Source organism: Lepisosteus platostomus, chromosome 3, assembly GCF_059453375.1.
Source record: "Lepisosteus platostomus isolate fLepPlt1 chromosome 3, fLepPlt1.hap1, whole genome shotgun sequence".
NCBI classification, from domain to species: domain Eukaryota; kingdom Metazoa; phylum Chordata; class Actinopteri; order Semionotiformes; family Lepisosteidae; genus Lepisosteus; species Lepisosteus platostomus.
The window spans coordinates 56,626,054-56,644,898 of record NC_142613.1 but is presented as its reverse complement, the minus strand read 5'-3'; the positions used below and the strand labels follow the sequence as shown (position 1 = coordinate 56,644,898).

Below are 18,845 nucleotides of genomic sequence, written 5' to 3'. Positions count from 1 at the left end.
GTTCCTAATGTCACCACCCTCTGTTTACCTTATTCCACTTCCTTTTCTTTCCCTTTCTGGTTGACCATCTAACCAACCGCACCTATGGTCCAAATCTATATATGTCACTTTCTTCTCCAAAATCCTTTTTTCTCTGTCTACAGAGGACCCCTAGTTGCTGACTCCCACTACAGCTCACAAGTATGAGTTCTCAATGTCAATCTGCAGAATATCAGGGTATCCTTGATCATCCCCACAATGTCCTTAGTGCCTAGGCTACTACAGTGATGGGTTGGTGTCGACACTTGGCTCTTCACCCTCTCACAGCTTCTAGCTACATACATTGCTGAAATTCCTTTTATGTTAAAAGGTTCAGATTGGAATACATTCTCATCCACTCTGTCTAGCACTCTTGGGCAAGTGGCAGCTCTTTTCCATTTTCCACATCCGGATACTCACCAGGGCACCACAACATTTTCCTCTGCCTACTACAGAGTTCCAGTCTCAGTTCTGATCTCAAAGTAGCCAGTTACTTTGCTGCTAAAAGCTAATTTGGCGTGCAAAAGTTAACACATTGAAAAACACAGAAGTCTGTCATTAATTGTGCTGCCCACTCTCCTTGATATATATCAAGGAACTGCCCATAATATTTTTGTTTGCAAATTACATCCTATGAAATCTATGACTTAAAATGTAGTGTTGAACTGTTGCACTGTTGTAGTGTTACTGGATGACAAAACAAAAATATTTTGTGTTCAATTTTGTGTTCAAAATTTGGGTGTGCAAGGACAGTATTTGCTTGTTCAATGGAAATCTAGAGATTAAAAAATATACACAATATCCTTCAGTCCAAAGCAGATTCTGTAATGTTGGCAGATACATATTGTGAATTCTGAGATTCCTTCAGCATCATGTTAATAATGAAGTCTAGTCACAGTAGAGGACCAGATATAATGATAGATAGCACTAGTGAAACCTACTGTATATACTAGCACTTTGGAAACCAAACACCACAGGTCTGAAATAAGGATGCACATGGGATTTTCATGTCATGCTCCCATTAGAAACATTAAGTATCTCAGAAGGTAAGATTTAATTAAAGAAATAAAAAAAACCTGTAGACTTTCCAAAACATGTTAACAGAAGTAGCAATTAGTCCATCATAAATTGTAGATCTCCAAGCAGTTGTATAACTTCCTTGTAGTAAAGGCTGGAAATCAATTTCATTTTCAGTGTGCAAATTTACATTTCATTTTCTTTAAAAACATTAGAGAAATGAAATCACACAATAATTTAAGTGAGAAAGAGGTCTGAATATGATGTATCACAAATGGGTTTTCTCCGATTTTATGTTTATGTGCATATACAGTATAACATTTTGTATGGTTCACAGTAATCTGACAGTCTTGGGTCTGTGCATTGTTTCTCTATACAGTATATTTTTGTGTCCAGTTGAGTATCAGCTAAGAAATAAGTAAGAAATAACTCCACATATAAATATTTCTCATTTCTAAAGCAAAACAAAATGCACACTTTAAGGAAATTAAATCCTGATTGGACCCCGTAACTGTCCATTTTCTTATCTCGACCATTTTCTTTTTTTGAAATTTATAAAAAGCTAGAACATTCTTTGGTAGTCAGTAAGCCAAGCTTTTAGGGGATGTCCTTTGAAGGGTTTTTATTTTTAAAAGTACAAGGATCCCATTTTCTGTACTGTATTTGAACATTATCTGTAGATTTAAGATCTGATTACACTTACTCTAGAATGCTAGGCCAGGTCATTATAGTCCTTGTAAATAATAATTGTAAATAATAGTAGTTGTTGTTCAATCATTCTTCTTTATAAAGTTTGCTGCTTTTCTCAGCTCCCTCATTGTGCCAGAAACAAAGAAACCACGTGTCTGCATGTGTTACCACTGAGCATTCCATGACAATAGGGGGTGTGTAATTATTAAGTTTTTATAATTTGCTTGCGACGCAAGCTGGTGTCAGGAGCTGATTTTACAATTCAAAGTATATCCTCATTTATTAAATTTTTTTACACCCTCCAGCACTTAACAATATTTAATTGAACTTGAGGAGCACAGAAAAATGCTGTTTTTTTTTTAAAAAAAAGTAACTGAATCCTATAATACAAGCCATTGTGTAAACTTCTTAATGCTGTCACTGTTCAACAACTGAAAGCAGGGTACAGGGGGTTTTCTCTGGGGTTAGGCACCACAAAAGTGCAATACACAGTGAAAACACATACGACCGGACATTTTCCACCATATGAAAAATATAAATGGTGGCATAGTGGCACAGTAGTTAGTATTGCTGTCTTGCAGCACTGGGACCCTGGGTTTAACTCCTGGGGTAATGTTTGCATGTTGTTTGTACTTTATTATTAACCTATCAGTATGTTTATGGACTGTAGGAGTAAACATGAGCACGTGGAGGAAACCCATAAGAACACAGGGAAAATATAAAAACTACACACAGACGGCACTCCAGGAACAGAACTGAACCCAGAGTCCCAGTACTGCAAAACAGTAATGCTAGTCACTATGCCACTGTGCCGTCCATAAAGTGATGTAATGTTACATTTAAAAAAAAAATTCATTCTTGCATTGGCTTCCCTATATGGCCAAGAATGGCACTAACGTTAACCCAAGAAATTCGTTCTTGCATTGGCTTCCCTATATGGCCAAGAATGGCACTAACGTTAACCCAAAGGTGAGGTTAGGAGATATCTGGTCATGTGCTGTACAATCTGGGATTCTCTTCAATAGTTTAATTGTGCTGGGCTCCATTGCAGGTGTTCTTTCTCTGGTTAATTTTGCATTTCTTCATGTTTGCTTTTGTAGCGGAGCTAGTTTGGGCACGGTGACGTCATCACCCTCCCTGCGCGTAGCAGGGACTTCAGCTGCCTGGGCTGAGGGAGCTCTCCTTTAGCTCACTTGACCGGTTCCCTGTTGCGTTATGCTGGAGACCTGGGTTTGCGCCTAGGTGTTGCGGGACAAACCAGTGGAGCGGAGCAGCGAGGGCACGAGCCTGCGCAGAACCATAATGGTCACATTTTTACCTTATTTTTAAATGCTTTTTCTGTCCTCCTCTAGTGTGTTAGTCTTGGCTAAGTTGGGTGAAGACAACCTTCTATGGGAGCCTATTGTCCAACATGATACAGTATGCTACGTCACTACATGACATGATACACCATGGCATGAAAAGGCGGATTATTATGGCTTCAATGTTTATGGTGCCTATTTTGGAGAAAGCACTGGTGTGGGTGCACCTGTTCTCCCACTTTATATCTTATACAAAAAAAATATTTTGTACAATCAGTGACACAACTCCAGTCCTCATAAAGGAACATTGATAAGTGAATGTGAGGCATTCAGACCAGTTTCCGTTTCAACATGGTAGTCTAAATAAAACCTTCGTCTTCAGGTAGCCAAGGGGTGCACTTTCAGATTTCAGGTATTCAATTCTCAATATTATTTCAATATCAGCCTTCTGTAAAAGACAGCTCTTAAGAAATGGAAAATGCTGTATATTCTTCTGACACTCATTGTGAATCTAAATCAATCACTTGTACATTAAGAACATGCTGATTGATGACTTTGATCTTCTGAATGTTAAGTCTCCTCATATGCTGTCAATATGTTGACACTTGTCTGGAAATCAATATCAATCAAGGCACATACACACACCATTATCAGCATACCTGAGTTTGATGACTGAAGTTTTAGTTTTGGACTGGAGTTATTGTAGATTGAATAATTTAATATCCATTTTGTTCATTCAGTCAGTACATTCACTCAGCTGATCTGCAGCAGTGAGCTTGTCTATGTTCAAAAGGAGAATAGCACTCAGAAATATTGAGTTAGGAAAATAACACACCCCAAACACCTTTTTCAAGTCAAAGACTGCTAAGTAGGGCTTTTGGTACTAATTGGCATTGCAGGAGTAAGAGGCTGTTAATAAATGTAATTCTTACATAAATTTTAGTAGATAGAATACTAGGAAAGTTAGATCCTGATCTTGCACACTTCCACTTGTCTACATATATACTGTAAGTCCTGTACCGAAGATCTTTTTACGTATCTCTCTCACATCCCTCCACCTTTTCTCCTGCATCCTTGCATCCTTAGCTAGGTGAGGTTTGTCAAATATCTTATGCGAATTCGTCTTTCTGTGGCATTCCTTAGGACCTACTCAAACTACTGATTTAGTTGTTGGATGGAATTCAATGACTGTGGATTTATGAATTGAATGGATGTTCATAATGCTGTTTGGTGAGAGCTGGCTGTTTTTCATTTTCCTGAGATTTGAGAGCTTCCCCTAAAGCATTCTTGAAAACATCATCCTTTGGTTGGATTCTATGGTACTTCTGGATTGACTGTCTGTGGACAATGCTTCTGCTACAGATGATGTTTGGGAACCAGCTTGATAGATGACCTCCGGCTCCCCTGTGACCCTGAATTGGAGGAAGTGGTTAGAAAATGGAAGGATGGAGAGTGAGGACCTGGATGTTTGCAGGATATATTGTGCCAGATTCTATGGTAAAATGGGGTATTAGTGGTGTAGTACTGACGTCCCGTGCATTTAATAAAAAGAAGAAAGCCATAGGAATTGACATTTCAGATACTTCTTGTGATTAGTTCTAGTCCTCACATGGCATCTTCTACTCTCAAGTTAAAGTCTCTAAGTAGAGCATTTTTTACATATCTGTGATTCAGCAAAGAATTTGATTGATGTTCTAATAGAAGCAGAAATTGACACATAATAGGAGCAATATACTGTAAATCCAGAGTCCTGATGAGAACAGAATCTTGTCAATCATGCTGAAAGGAAGCCCTCACACCTGAAGAAGGCTCCACGGCCGAAATGTTGTTTCCTTTCTTTTCTTTTCGGCATGGAATAAACCTGTTACCAGTTCCTTTGCAGCCTACGCACGCTGACGCAGCTACCTACTTGAACTACTCTTGTAATTTTTTACCATCACAGAACCGGCTGCCAGGTCAGGATCCACTACATACAGTACTGTATATACAGTACATAAAGAGACCAATCACAGAACAATTTCTTCATTTTACCCAAACCACAAAGTTAAAACAGAAACAGGTCATCTTTAATGCAAATTATGTAACAAATGTTTTTTGATTGAATGGGGTGATAAAAATATTTTTTTCAAATTATGTATCATTATGTTTGTCCTAACATGCAACAACCTCAGTGCTAATGCAATTGATGCCCGGGGCGTTTGAAAAGAAAAGGAAAAAATGAGAAATGGTTAACAAGACCATCATCAGGCCACTTGAGGCAGTCGGCTGGCAACTTGTATCCTCTGCAACCATATCCTGCATAGATTGTCCTCTGTAACACCCTATTGTAAGTACTCTAGTATATCAATTTATCAGAATACCCTATATTCCTACCGATATGCCATTTCACTGGTTAATAAATGGTTAAAAATCAATTGCCCAATTACTCCTTATATTTATGTACGGTATGTACCTAACGCATCTATCCATAATTATTTTGACTACCCTAGAGAAAGAGAAAAAGTTCAAAAAGGAAAATGACAATTTGTTATTCTTCTAGTGCATTTTTATAATTTTACATGACATAGTTCTTAATTGGATGTTACTCAGATGAACAGCAATTTCAATCAAACGAGAACTGTCAGTTTGTTGCATGGTGAATTCTCCAAAGATGATATCGCATACAAAGACTGCAACAATTTATGTTGCCAATGCATTGACACATGTAATAATAGGCCTAGAATCACTTGACTCAAACAGTCAATACCTTTGCCCAGTTCTGCACAGTGCTTATCTTGTTTTTAAAAATGTCATCACTCCCACTTCATTGAGTTCCCAGAATTCAGTGGAATTGCTGTGCAATTTTATCTCAAGTATATTGTTTCAGTATCTGGATTTTTAAATTTTTTTGTTGAATTAAATGATAATGTAAACATTATTCTGAATAAAATCTGAACTTGAAATATCTGAATGACAATTGAAGGATTACATTTATTACAGTTGCTCGATATACAAACAACTAGGCTAATTTCCACATTTATGGTAGGAAAGGATGACAGTAAAATGCTGTAATCAGTATATCATTTCATAGACATTAAAAACTTAGGAAAAAATATTTTCAGACACTAAGAACTAAATGATCTGATTTTTTTTCTGACACTAAAAAGTAGGCAATATTAAAGTAATGGCATACTTCGCATATAAAAGCATTAGTTTTATTTTTTCAACTGACATGTATTTTAGATAAACCATGACAGTATCATTTTTTAAATCCAATATCCTGATATGTAAGCCACCTGAGGATGTAAAGTTCTAACAGTGAATATTAAAAAGCACAACGTTTGCCCCTCTCTTTTATTTATTTTGATAATTTCACATCTTTCACACTTGGCTTCACAAGAATACATTTCTGTTTTTCAGTGGAACCTGACATACACTTGTAGGAGCAGTGCATTGCATTGCACATTTCCTTTCAGATAAGAAGCAGCAAGAAGCACACAACAGTAGCTAAAGGCTTATGGTTACTGTCAAGCAGAAAAAATGATGTTTTTTCAAGTCACAGACATCTGTGGGAAATCCCTTTTGTGATTTTTAAAAATCTGTTGTTCTTATTTTCATTCCACCTGAGCTCTTTCATTGTAGTGAGATATTTGCTTAAAATGTACAAATTAGGAAAGTACATTTTTTGTAACCTTCAAAAGACTGCCGATAAGCAGAGTTCAGACCCTCGCTAGACTGGGAATATTTAACATAACAGTTGTGAAAAAAATAATTTGCTTTTCATCTGAAATGGTGGTCAAAGAATCTACTGTAGGTGTAGAAGCCACCTCTGAGATTAGATTTAAAAAATAATTTAATGCATTTTCCAGTCTTTTAAAAAATGTGATTCACAAAAGTTTGCCTCAAAGCACAGATTTGTTTGTGTCTTTAAGTGAGTTCGAGGTTGCTTTTGGCTTTACACCAACTCTTACCTAAACAACCAATTATCTTCTTAGCAACAATGGACCCCTCAGAGAGATGTTAGGTAGGAAACAAGTGTATTTTAGTGATCTGCAATTCTGAGGTGTGCTGCCAGGACAGTTTTCCTTATGAGGTATACAGGAGGAGCAGGTGGCATTTAATGCAACTGTTCTCAAGGGTAGCAGTTTCAAAGGAAGTTTTAAACTGATCAGCAGACCAGTTTTCAATAAACGACCTTGAGGTAAATGTGCCATCTGTTAGACATTAAAGACATTAAGGCCACTTGTTATTACACTCAAATAGACCATCTGGTCCAACATTTAACCAAACCAAGTATGCTAATAAAGTCTGTCTTGGATAGTGGAAAATATAAGATCAGATGTTTGCCATCCCTTTTTCATGTACCAAAAAACAATCAAAAGCATAAAGTGAGGCCCTTAACTGTTTTACTTAAATGTGATAAAGGTTTGGGAACTGCTAAGGATTTTTAGTATTACAAAAAATGCATGATTCTGGTAATGTGTTTTCTAATTTGATATTATAGAGATTAAGTCTGGGGTTTTTCAATTTTTTAATTTACCAAAAAATAAACCAGTAATTTTTGTTTACCAATAAAACAAAAGGTAATTAAAAAAATAGTTCTGGATCCAATAATGAAAGGGTGTCAATTACAATATCTTGTTTAATCCAAAAAAGTCAGACAAAGAGAAACAACAAGGGCTAGGTACTTGAATGAAGTAGTTCTTTGTCCTTAGTCAGACTGCACATCTGCTTCCTTTATCAAACTACGTCAGGATCAACATATTACAAATTACGAAACCACTTCAACTTGTTTAGGCACACTTGTTGAACAATTCGATCCATTAGTTTTTATTTTGTTCATTATATTCAAGACCTTAAGTGCTAAGGGACTACATTGTGATTTTATATAATAGTGATTAATATTGAAATTCCATTTTCAGAATATTTATCATTTTAAGTTGTCTTTTCAAATGAAAAAAATAGTTTTTACCAAAACCATGACACATCAGGGGAGAATGATACCTTTGAAACAGGTTCTCCAATTTCAGTAGCTTTAAAACAATGTAGTTTTAAAGGGATACATTTCTGTTTTTCAAATTTAATTCCCTTTATAGATTCATGGAACTGGAACTGGGATTAAATTTGAAGAGGTTAGTGAGAGAGCTGTTTGGTCACAGTTGAAGAGTGATAGAATAATAAGCCTTATTTTATATATTACCCATCTTGATAAACTGTTTAAAGGTGCTTTACAAGAAGCCATAAGGGCCAAGAGCCATACCATTTCTAAACTACCCCCCACTTACACCCCCTCTGTTTTGCACTGAACTGAAAATACTGCCACTGGTTTCCAAATGCTGGTTAAAATTATAGCTACTACTCTGTAATTGTCTCCGAGAATTGTGATGTCACTTGTTATATAATTTTCTGTGCCGATGTTCTGTCATCTTTTATTTAATCTGTTATGTCATTTGTCGTGTGAGGAAAACATGCAAGTAAAAATTTCATTGTACTCAGGTATATATGAAAATAAACCTGAATTTGATAAACCTGATAAAATAAACAAAAGAGACAGGTCTAACTAATCAGTTCAGTAAAAACCAGAGTATAATATTACAAATTCTGATCTGAGTCGGTTGAGATGTCCAATGTCAAGGTTGGTCTTAATCAAGAAAGAAATACATAAAAAGTAAGGAACGTGCCCCATCTATCACTGTCTTGTTGGTATGTTGTACCATGGACTAAATCTTACAAATGTATTAATAAATTATTATAACTTTTTAAATACCATATTTTAAAAATAATTGTATTATTACAATATACAATTACTTTTAAATGTTCCAATAATTACAATACCTTTTAAATTAATTATTTTAGATATTTTTAAAATAAATAATACATTTAAAATGTATAGAATTGATATTCACAGCCAACAATTTCTAACCTGGGAAGATGTTACATTCAAGCTTAAATCCTGAATACCAGGCCATGATCTGAGAGACCACGAGTCACCTTGCCAAGCTCGATGGAGAGGTTTAAGTGTGATGGTTTTAGCAGAACTCTATCTGAAGTGAGTGATGGCAACCTGACTGCCAGGCACTACATTCAAGTAGTCCTGGAACCTCACTTTCTGCAAGCTCATCCTGAGTGACAACATTCCAGCACAACACTACTGACACTATGCTGCTTGAATAGCAATGGCTTTTCTGTGAGATTAAAATGTGAAAGTTATGCTGTAGATTCCCTACTTACCAAACATTTGTGGAATGAGTTTTGATGACATCTAATCATCTACTTCTAATCATTGAATGGGATGGAATCTCACAAGTCTGTATCAGCAACCTACTACAAAACATTAGTCATACTGTAGATGAGCAACCCTCTTTTGGTCAACCTGGTTAATGTCCATATTTATTCAGCAAAATAAACTTGCCTATATCATGTCTGTTCTATAAAATGTGAATATATGCAAAACTATCATCTAAGACATAAAGCTCTTTCTAAACGTTTACAAGTGTTTTATATATATATACTGTACAGTGTATATATATTCTGTTATGCTTAAGGTCTCATAAGTTCATGATAGGAGATTTTTTTTTTTAACAAAGAGAGTTTTAGCCTAGAAAGTAGAGTAAATCCATCAGTAAATGGATTGTAATGGCCATTAGACAGCATTTAATCCGCACAGCAGTGCAACGCATTGGATTAAATCCTTTCTGAAATCTGTTGTATAAAGATCAAGCAAATTATTTTCATTAGAGAAAAACATTTTTTTAATTTCAGCATTTTTCTGTTATTTGCTGTAATTCTATATTTTCCTTTTCCAAGAATAACGAAAGCCACATAATATATCCTACAATTTGCACCATAATGATCCCTGTGTTTTTTTAATACAGTGGTCTTACTCCTGCTGGTGCTGTAATCCTGTGTTAAATTTGTGGCTTTAATTCAGAACTCATTCATTTCACCAGATAACTTTAATTTCCTTTAATTTCTAATTCACAAGTTTTTTAATCCACTTACAGAGCTTAAAACAATTAAAACAATGTGTTCTTGGAAAACACAGTCTTAAACCGCCAGGTGGAGATGGCAAAACTTAACATCTCATTTGTGGCATTTGGTCTGTTTCCAGAAACCGCCTGGCTTCGAATCCCGGTCAATGCTGAGAGACAATCTTTTTCCAATTACAGAATTGTATACTGTTGAATAATTTTTTGTATTACAGCATGTTAAACATTAAACTGATTAAAAAGTAGGTATATTTTATAAAAGCATTTTCTGATCAGATTTAACATACTGTATATTTGAACAAAGTCTTGTAAATGTTCATGTTTTTACATTAGTGCAACAGAAAGAAGTAGGAAGTAGTGCAACAATTTATTACAGTGCAAATTTTAATATTATTGATTTACTAATCAAATCTAATAGTTTATGCCAACACCTTTCTTCTTTCTTCTTTAGATGTAGATAAAATATTGAACTAAGTGTGACATAACATTCAGAAATACAATCGAGAATAGTCTGTGGTATTTGTATAGATTTAACTTTTTTCTAAATATTATAACATTTCTAATGTCCTAACCTGGACTGTGAACACAGACATTATCTTGAAGAAGGCTCAGCAGCGCCTCTATTTCCTGAAGTGCGTCAAGCGATGGGGAGTGCCAGTACCTGTGGTGGTGAACTTCTACCGCTGCACCTTCGAGAGCATCCTCACCAACGGGGTCACTGTGTTGTACGGCCACACCTCTTCTCGAGAGAGAAAGGCACTGCAGAGAATGGCGAATGTGGCCCAGAAGAGAATCAGCTGTGGTCTCATGGAGATTAAACAGCTTTATGAGGACTGCTGCCCTGGTAGAATTCTGGCCTTACAGAGGACAATCACCACCCCAGGCATGAGTTCTTCACCCCACTGCCCCTAGACAAGAGATACAAGAACATACGGACACTTACTGTACCACTAGATTCTTCAATAGATTCTACCCACACCTGTGCCTTGGACCTTTGGTCTTAGGAGAAACAGACAGGCTAAACTCAATGGAGGCCAATATAATGTGCTGTATACTGTATTTTTAGATTACTTAAGGAGGAAGACAGCTTTATGAAGACCTGGTCTGTGGATATACTGTAAATGCTTCTTATCAAATAGGGCCTCTTCTTATTTACATTCCTCTGCTTTTACACATGCAGCCGATGCAACGAAAGATTACATTTTTTTACTAACACTTAAGTGAATTATTTTCACCAAAGTACACAAAGTACTTGTACACTGATTAAGGAAAATAACTTGAAGATTTATTTTATTCCAATTTAGTCATTTTATCACGGTGTGGTACAGAATAAAAATAAAATGTTCATTTCAAAGCTATTTTCCAATCGGCACATGTATCATACAACCGTAGTTCAAGAAGGTAGCTTCGTCAGCATGTTTAGGCTGCAAAGGAACAAGTAAAGAACAAGTAACGTTTCGGTTGTGTAGCCTTCTTCGGGTGTGGGGAAGAAGGCTCCCAGAGAAAGGCTCCACAGCCGAAACATTGTGTTTCTTTTCTTCTATTTTCAGCATGTAATAAACTTTTACTTCTTCTGTATCACACAACTGCTTATTTATGTCAGTGAAAATAATAGTAATAATTTACACTGTCTTTGGTTCGAAAGGGTAAGTCAGAGACACAGCAAAGTATGTAGTTCTGCTCTCCTGATCATGATCACTGAGCATGTTAGACAACCATAACGACAGTACAGTATGTAATGTATAAGTTGGCCAACTGACACAACTTCCATTTTGTCCTAGTGCTGAAGGCTCCAAAATACAATGCTGCAAGTTTCACATAATACAAAATAATTTAAGAAGTATTAACCATCATCTGCAGGTATTTGTATTTTTTAAAAGATTTTCAGAAAATGTATTTGTGGTGATCATATCTATGATTGTGACTTTGCCAACTTCACATGCAGAAAAGCATGTGAAACAGCAATTTTAACATTCTCTGCCATTGCTACAGTACATTTCCTGTTTTTATGTCTATTTATCTTCTAATGTGCATTAATTTAAAATTCTTTTATTCTGAACCAAAGGTAAGTTTCATAGAATTGCACTATATGTTTTGTGTTTTCCACACTATGTTCTTGAACAGTCATCTTTGCTATTTAAAACTGAATGTACTTTACGATTAACTGAGTTGTAATTAATGACCCATGTTTTTTTATTCTTGCTGCTCCTGGATACTGGCAAAACAAGCTTGGCGAGAAGGTTTGAAATATGGATTGTTATGGTGAATTTTAGAGGGAGGATGAAGGGTAAATTCCATTTAATATTGAAAGGCAAATGTCAGGATTAGTGTCTGAACACCCACAAAGTACTTTGCTGCTTTTAGCAGGAAATTACTTGCTACCTACTGTACAGTATTTGTATTTTTCCACTTTATTTTGATCATTCTTTGCAAAACATTAAAGCATGCAATCTGTTGAGTATTTCCCAAACTGCTTCATTCTGAAAAGAATAACTGGAAGTTTGAAAGCTGCATCACAGGCTCAAATGGAAAATAGGCATGCTGGGAAATGAGGTTGAGGCTTACAGGCCAGATACTGTATGGGTGAGTTGAGCAATGGCTATGGCATAAGCAGAGCACAATTTAGCATCTGGGTTTGGATGGACTTGAGGCAGGCGTGGTACCCATAACTTAGATCACACCACCACTCTCCAACAGTGAGCTCTGGGGTACACTAGATGCCAGTGAAATTGCAGTATGGGAGTAAAAAATGTCTAATTTTGATAGGACTGCACTGGAGCTTACAGAATGCCAAATGTGATTTGGCTCCACAGTGGGCTTGACAGATGAGTACATAAACAATATTTGCTTCTACTCTTCTGGTTTGTAGAATTAAGATGAGTAAATTAAAATAAATGTTTTGTGTTTGTAGACACATAAAATAAATTTTTTCAAGGAAAGTGTTTTCAATGGTAGAATCTCTGTATGCATGTAACAGGATAAGATATCTCTGAAATTATATCAAATGTTTCGAATTAATTTCACTTTCAGAAAATGTGGTAAAGCCTTGCTAACATCAGTTTTCTGTTGTAATTTAACAGCGGTACAATTATTCTTTCCCCATATCACATTCCACCTTGTGTTGTTTTAAGTGTGCAAAACTATTCTTAATATCAGTGATGTTTATTTTAATATTATGCTTACATGTTAAAGACATAAAAATAAATCCATAAAGAAATCTGGAAAACTATCTCATTTGGGGAATTTAAAGTGAAAATGTTTTAACAGGCACTTAGTCTCTGCAGACAACAACAGTTCCAACATTCTTTCCAACATCAACAGAGACATTTGAGTTAGAACTGGAGTGTCTTGTTTCAAGGGAGCTGCCTGCAGTTAGATTTAATTAAAATTTGCATTGGTTAAAAATCTGTTGAAAGGTACACACATCAACAGTTTTATTTCCCAAACAAACTTTCCAGACCTTTAGTTCATAGATGGAAACTTTCCATCTCTGCAAGGCTGCCATACAAAATAATTATATTATTTCCATTGATGGGAGAATCTTGAAATCCTTGTTTTATCTGTGGACATTTGATTCCATCAAACATTTTAAGAGCCAGATAAGAGACTGTGAAATAAAAACAACTAACCCAGGGCCACTTTTGTATATTTAAGAAATATTTTTTTTTTACAATAAAAGCATTCTTGCCCTTTAAAACTGTGGAGTACGGTGATTCGATAGGAGGAAAATATTCTCATTTCAACGCATGGAACTGTGAGGCACTGACACAACAAAATGTGAAAAAAGTTCAAGGTTGTGCAGACTTGCTATAGGCTGTGTACATTGTTTATAAAAACAGAACAAAACAAGAACAATCCAATACAACAATCACTCATGAATGATTTCAGTGGTATCACCTCAGAGCTTTTAACTGAAGGAGCTATGAAAGAAAGTCAAACTGCTACAGTGTGAGTACTTGAAGTGTTACTCGCAGCACTCCACACCTTCACTGTCATCTCTCCTGGCACCTTGGACCCAGACAGTGCTCTGTAGAAATTATATCAAGGGAGGACAGGAACTATTGTTTCCTGGGAGGGAAAGAGGAGGCCCTCAGTGCAACATACTTTTAGCTGCAATGAGACTGTCCAATTAGATATGTTCCTGCTGCTACGAGAGACAAAGATTGGAGTTACTATTTAACTAGTGCACACGTTCCCAAACCTGGTTCTGGAGACCCAAGCACCTGTCAGTGTTTGTTCCAGCCAATTTGTCAGTTACCCTATTGTATTTGTAATTGGCTTAATGCCAGGATTAATTTGAACTGTGTGACAGATGTTAAACCTACCAGAGGTGGCCTTTTAACTATTGCATTTCCCTATTAAAATCAAATCCCAAGCTCTCGAAAAGGTGCTTGCAAATGTTTCAGTGAAGCAGCTTATTCATTTAATTATGGCTTAAATTGAGTAATTAAGTTCAGATGGAATAGAAACCAGCAGGTGTGTGGGCCTCCAGGACTAGGATTGGGAAACCCTGATCTAGTGTAATATGTGAAAGTATCTTCCTTAAAATATACAAATTTCCATGCTGACACAATTTATTTGTGCAAAAAGATTACAGTATTCAGAAGGAGAGGAGCTTGAATTGGCAAATACTGTACCGTACTTGAATTAGATTGGAACCAAGCTTAATAAATAAAGAACCATACAGTACTCTTCCAGAAGTAATATAGATTTTGTTTTATTCAGAACATATTGAATATTTTCTCAAGATTTCTATCAAAATCTTTCCAATAAAATGTTGCCAATCTTTCACAACAATCTTTCATGGCCATCACAAGAATAATTCTTCATAAATGCCTTTCTATGACTCTTATATACAGTTTACTGATGGAAAAAACAAACGCAACACCTCCTCCTCCACACTTTGGCTCTCCTGTCTGCGTGGAACAGGCTCAAGAGTGGCTTATCCATGAAGAGGACCTGATGCCACTGCTGACGAGTTCATCGCAGCTTCTGTCTGGCCCAAGCCAGTTGGGTGTGATGTCCAGGAGGTGTGAGCATTTGGCCTCTGACAGTTCGCCTTGCTCTAAGGCCAGCAGCATGGAGCCTCACTGTCCTGTCAGTGATGCGGGCATTGTGTCTGCCAGCAGTTTCAGCAGCAATACGGGTGACAGATCTGAAACTATCTCTCAGATGGACCAGTCTGATGTGTTAATCCTGCTCTGGTGTGGTCACTCGAGGGCGACCGGATCTTGAATGGTCATCTTTCCTGCCAGTCTGCTGAAACCTTCTCTGCAGTCGGGACACAGTGGAGCAGCTTACTCCATAGTGTCTGGCAATGCTGGCACATGACATGCCTGCCTGCAGCATCACAATGGCCCTCTCCCTTGCTTCTGGTGACATTCCAGGCATTATGGAGTGTGTTCTTTTTCTTGCAGTACCTTATCAGGTATTGTTCCACCTGGACTTCGTCGGGTAAAAGTGCATCTAACGAGCTTTCGCGTGATTGGCAAGTTGCAATGCCTCACTGCACAAGGTGTATTGCTGGTTAGAGGGCTTAAAACAAATTGACAACTTTTTGTGAAAGTACATAAGCTATAACTATAGTATTCTCATTCCAGAAAATGTTTTTTCTTTTTTCCATCAGTATATATATAAATGTATTGTATAATGCACACTATACCAAATGTTGGTAGCTGTAGTTCCCTTGTGTTTATTCCAGTTTTGACTTCATTTAAATTCAAAGATTTTACCATTTAACAGCTCAGGTCAGAATAAATATTATTGGCATTTTCTTGTAAAATAAAAATCTTTTTTTATTTAGCTTCTTTATTGATCAGAGATTTTGCTCAAATCATTATATGAAAGTGGTTCTTCTTATACTTTGAGACTTTACAAAAGACAGTAATTGCAGTAATTTACCTTTGAGTACTTCTGAAGCTCGAGGAGACCCATGAGAAGTTCTGATAATAACTTTGCTTTTTAATTTATGCCTCTAGAACTGTTTCAAGCTTTTTTTCGCAGCTTTGTAATAGCATTCAGGGGTGGTTGAAATTGCAAATCAATACCATTGAAAATGTATTTATTTTTTATACATTTCAAATATATGCTGCATAAACTTTAACATGTATTAAGCTCAACTAACTCATTTAATTCCATAGGTCACCACTTTTTCACACATACTATACCACCTAGCTGCACTAAGCCTATTAATATAGTACAGAATGTGCTTTGCGTATGAAGATTTAGAACCACCTTTTTAAAATCAACTTTACCCCCCCTTCTCTCTGCAAATGTAAATTACAAATCCAAAATTCTTCTGTTTTGTTAATTTCTAAAATGTTTTCCATCCATGACTGTAATACTGCTCCATTTGTCTTTGTGAGTTTGTGTTTCTAGTCTTGTTGAAACACATTGTTTCTCCCAAGTTTCTGGTCAACTTCCTTGTTTGTGCTTCGTTATCTTACATAAAGTGAGGTTTACTCAACTCAAGGCCAGTATGCTACATTGCATTTCTTTGAGAAAATCACATTTTTAATTCCTATATTGGTCATGAAGAATAACAATTACAAAATTAAGTAGCTGGCTGAAGCAAAACATGGTGGACTAGAGAAGTCAGTGACTGCATTAAAGCCAGTGAATAATACTTTAATACTTTTTGCCTGATCATTGTATTTAATAAATAAATACATGTATTAATAATAATAAATCATGCAAATAGGAACATAAATACTTTTGGTTAGCACAATTTTACTTTTATTTTCCCTAAATCAATAAAATACCATGAAAGGTGTCATATGAATTATTATAATTATGTTTCTAAAGTTTCAAATATGGAATTTTGACTTTTAAAAAAAATCAAAAACCACAGAAGAATTGTGCTTATAATATATCTTTCAGTAAAGTTTCAGTCTTTAACAAAATCTATAACAAAGCCTTTAAATTAAGGCTTATGATTTGAGAAAAACAAAGAAAGAGGAGTACTTACAGGCAATGAACTGCGAACAGATGTGTAGAGAGTCCATAGAAAGACAGCCATTTTAAAAAACTGTGTTAAAGGCTCAAAATAAATTTATCTCCAGAACAATTCAAGTCAGATCTCAGAAAATATGGCCTATCTGGTTCAAACAGAAATGCAGAAAGTGAAGGAAGGGAGACCTTTACAGATTGCATAACACAAATCAAGATTTCATGATAGAAAAATAGTACACAAATCAAGAGACACAGCTGAAAAAATACAATATGATTGCCAAGAGGGAGACAAAAAAGAACATTGCAATAGTGGCAATAAATAATGCAAAGCATTTTTTCAGTACTACAAGACTATAAAAAAGGAGTAAATCATTTACAAGATAAAAGGGATTAATAATAGACGATAATCAAGATACTATGATAAATTAAAATCTTACACTAATGTTTAAAATAATAGAAGATATCAACATAATACAGTACCTCATGCTACACATCAGTACTGTGTTATTTTACAATAAATTTTAACTGGCAATGAGGTTCTACAAGGTTTGCGACTGTAAAAAAACGAATAAATCACTGGAGCATGGTGGAACGTTCCCAGTGAAACTTAAGGAAATGAGAGATGTTATTCAAACATCAATATTGAGGATATTACAAAGAATGGAAGGGGTACACCCAGATCATAAAATTGAAAATATAGCATCAGTTCATACAAAGGGGGGCAAATCTGAATTAGGAAACTATAGACTCTAGACTAAAGTTCTGGAAATGGTAAATTAGCATTCTTAGGAGACAATGGCTAAAGGGAAAGTCCTTTTGAACAATCATGATAGAATTCTTAAGACAAGGACAAGGATAACACTAGAGCATATGACAAGATATAATTGAAAGCCATTGGAATCCAAGAAAATGTAAGCCAATGGAGCACTGTTTAACAAACAAGAAACCAGTAAGTCATCTTAAAGGACATAACCTCTAACTGGGCTTAAGCAAGCAGTGGTCTGCTTCAAAGATCCACATTAGGCTATGATATGTGATATTGTATGATAAAATTTGCAAACTTAGTGGAGCAGTGAGGGAGTTACAAAAGGCATTTTGTAATAGATCTGGACAATAGTCCAGGTGAAATGAAATGAAGATATGAATTAACTTTTCAGCATCTACAAAACTGAGAGAAGACCTTAGCCAGGAGATTTTAAATGAAATATGAGGACATTTCCTACAAAGACACCCAGCAAGTAACCAGACACCCAGCTCCAGACAGCTTTTAAATTTGTCAAAGTAGTGGAGATTTCAGGTTGGTATTAATATACAGCAGCTTGTCATCTGCATAGTTGTGAAAGCTACTGCCCCAATGCTGCATGACTTACCTCAGAGGACTCATTTTAATGAGGAATAAGATGGGCCCCATAACTGACCCATGAGAGTCATGGCAAATCTCTGGCTATATCACTAATCATGTCATGTCAGGCATGTCATGTGCCAGCGTTGCCAGACACTATGGAGTAAGCTGCACCACTGAGTCCCCACTGCAGAGAAGGTTTCAGCAGACCGGCAGTACAGATGACCATCAAAGATCCAGTCGCCCTCGAGTGACCACATCAGAGTGGGACCGACACATCAGACTGGTCCATCTGAGAGATCTGCCACCCTAACTGCTGCTGAAAGTGCTGGCAGACACAGTGCCCGCATCAGTGATAGGACAGTGAGGCTCCACGCTGCTGGCCTTAGAGCAAGACGACCTGTCAGAGGCCTGCTCACACCTCCTGGACGTCACACCCAGCTGGCTTGGGCCAGATAGAGGCTGCAATGGACTCGTCCTCGGTGGCATGAGGTCCTCTTTACGGATGAGTTGCTCTTCAGCCTGTTCCACGTAGATGTGGAGGAGGAGGTGTTGCGT

General features: G+C 36.4%; 1 long non-coding RNA gene across 1 annotated transcript; it reads right to left on the bottom strand.

The window, feature by feature from the left end:
* Positions 1–1,130: 1,130 nt before the first annotated feature.
* LOC148675121 (uncharacterized) lies at positions 1,131–17,234 on the bottom strand. Its single transcript, XR_015935591.1, has 3 exons — positions 16,962–17,234; positions 10,656–10,902; positions 1,131–3,012 (listed from the first exon to the last, which is right to left on the bottom strand). It is a non-coding gene; the product is annotated as an uncharacterized LOC148675121 (long non-coding RNA).
* Between the last annotated feature and the right edge of the window lie 1,611 nt (positions 17,235–18,845).